Below are 2,500 nucleotides of genomic sequence, written 5' to 3'. Positions count from 1 at the left end.
GTCGGAGATCATCATAGGTGGAGGATGAGATTGAACATTCAAATGACATTTGATATTCGAAACACTACTATATTCATGTCAAATTAACATATCACCCTAAAAATGTCATATTTGGAGAGAAGGGTGAAAGAGCAGGGAGAAATTACTCACCATGAAGGAAGAAACAGTATATGAAACCCTGACATTATTACTGAAGGACATTATTAAATTATTGTAGTGATTTTTTTCTTGCCATATTATGAGAAAATATCACCTTGAGTGTCTTTTCCTTAACATTATATAACAATAAAAAACAAGTTTGGATGGTCACAAAGCAACCATGCTATTGATGATGGTGGCGATTCACATGTATAAATAAGGTATTGTGGGTCGAGTTAATCGCTTACGGCCATACCACCCTGAACACGCCCGATCTCGTCCGATCTCGGAAGCTAAGCAGGGTTGGGCCTGGTTAGTACTTGGATGGGAGACCGCCTGGGAATACCAGGTGCTGTAAGCTTTTAACAATTTTCTTTGCAACCAGCAGAGGGGACTGTTGCTGCTGCTTTAAAGGAGAAGCACCTTTGAAAGAGCACGAAAGACTCAGCATCAAAGAAAACCAGGCTATGGAACACACACACATCATCACTGAAGGAAAAGAGTGAACATTTAAATGACTTTTGATAGTCGAAACACTACTTTATTCATTCACTAGTAACCTATCACTCTCAAAATGTCCTATTTGGAGAGAAGGATGAAAGAGCGGGGAGTTTACTCACCATCAAGGAAGAAACAGTATATGAAACCCTCACAGTCTTACTGATGGAAATTGTCATGATTTTGTTTCTTGCAATAATATGATAAAATTGCACCTTCAGATTCTTTTCATTTAAGATAAACAACAACAAAAGATGAGTTTCAATGGACACAAAAAAAAAGGAAAGTGTTGGTTATGGTTATGATTCTCTGTATTGCCATCAGAGCTTGGTGTTGCTCCTGCTTCAGAGGAGACACATTTTTGAATGAGCAGGAAAGACTGGCAATCAAAGCAAGAAAGGATATTCAGTCGGAGATCATCATAGGTGGAGGATGAGATTGAACATTCAAATGACATTTGATATTCGAAACACTACTATATTCATGTCAAATTAACATATCACCCTAAAAATGTCATATTTGGAGAGAAGGGTGAAAGAGCAGGGAGAAATTACTCACCATGAAGGAAGAAACAGTATATGAAACCCTGACATTATTACTGAAGGACATTATTAAATTATTGTAGTGATTTTTTTCTTGCTATATTATGAGAAAATTGCACCTTGAGTGTCTTTTCCTTAACATTATATAACAATAAAAAACAAGTTTGGATGGTCACAAAGCAACCATGCTATTGATGATGGTGGCGATTCACATGTATAAATAAGGTATTGTGGGTCGAGTTAATCGCTTACGGCCATACCACCCTGAACACGCCCGATCTCGTCCGATCTCGGAAGCTAAGCAGGGTCGGGCCTGGTTAGTACTTGGATGGGAGACTGCCTGGGAATACCAGATGCTGTAAGCTTTTAACAATTTTCTTTGCAACCAGCAGAGGGGACTGTTGCTGCTGCTTTAAAGGAGAAGCACCTTTGAAAGAGCACGAAAGACTCAGCATCAAAGAAAACCAGGCTATGGAACACACACACATCATCACTGAAGGAAAAGAGTGAACATTTAAATGACTTTTGATAGTCGAAACACTACTTTATTCATGCACTAGTAACCTATCACTCTCAAAATGTCCTATTTGGAGAGAAGGATGAAAGAGCGGGGAGTTTACTCACCATCAAGGAAGAAACAGTGTATGAAACCCCCACAGTCTTACTGATGGAAATTGTCATGATTTTGCTTCTTGCAATAATATGATAAAATTGCACCTTCAGATTCTTTTCATTTAACATAAACAACAACAAAAGATGAGTTTCAATGGACACAAAATAAAAGGAAAGTGTTGGTTATGGTTATGATTCTCTGTATTGCCATCAGAGCTTGGTGTTGCTCCTGCTTCAGAGGAGACACATTTTTGAATGAGCAGGAAAGACTGGCAATCAAAGCAAGAAAGGATATTCAGTCGGAGATCATCATAGGTGGAGGATGAGATTGAACATTCAAATGACATTTGATATTCGAAACACTACTATATTCATGTCAAATTAACATATCACCCTAAAAATGTCATATTTGGAGAGCAGGGTGAAAGAGCAGGGAGAAATTACTCACCATGAAGGAAGAAACAGTATGTGCAACCCTGACATTATTACTGAAGGACATTATTAAATTATTGTAGTGATTTTTTTCTTGCTATATTATGAGAAAATTGCACCTTGAGTGTCTTTTCCTTAACATTATATAACAATAAAAAACAAGTTTGGATGGTCACAAAGCAACCATGCTATTGATGATGGTGGCGATTCACATGTATAAATAAGGTATTGTGGGTCGAGTTAATCGCTTACGGCCATACCACCCTGAACACGCCCGA

General features: G+C 38.0%; 3 non-coding genes across 3 annotated transcripts in view; all 3 read left to right on the top strand.

The window, feature by feature from the left end:
• Positions 1-380: 380 nt before the first annotated feature.
• LOC133957452 (5S ribosomal RNA) lies at positions 381-499 on the top strand. Its single transcript, XR_009921242.1, has one exon. It is a non-coding gene; the product is annotated as a 5S ribosomal RNA (ribosomal RNA).
• A 925-nt stretch (positions 500-1,424) lies between these two features.
• On the top strand, positions 1,425-1,543 carry LOC133957836 (5S ribosomal RNA). Its single transcript, XR_009921605.1, has one exon. It is a non-coding gene; the product is annotated as a 5S ribosomal RNA (ribosomal RNA).
• Positions 1,544-2,468: 925 nt separating this feature from the next.
• The window catches only part of LOC133957440 (5S ribosomal RNA), a 119-nt gene continuing 87 nt past the window's right edge, over positions 2,469-2,500 (top strand). The window contains exon 1 of the ribosomal RNA XR_009921231.1: positions 2,469-2,500. This exon is cut by the window's right edge and continues 87 nt beyond it. This is a non-coding gene — a ribosomal RNA (5S ribosomal RNA).

The sequence above is a fragment of the Platichthys flesus genome, chromosome 7, assembly GCF_949316205.1.
Source record: "Platichthys flesus chromosome 7, fPlaFle2.1, whole genome shotgun sequence".
Taxonomy (NCBI): domain Eukaryota; kingdom Metazoa; phylum Chordata; class Actinopteri; order Pleuronectiformes; family Pleuronectidae; genus Platichthys; species Platichthys flesus.
This window is presented reverse-complemented; position numbering and strand designations above follow the sequence as displayed.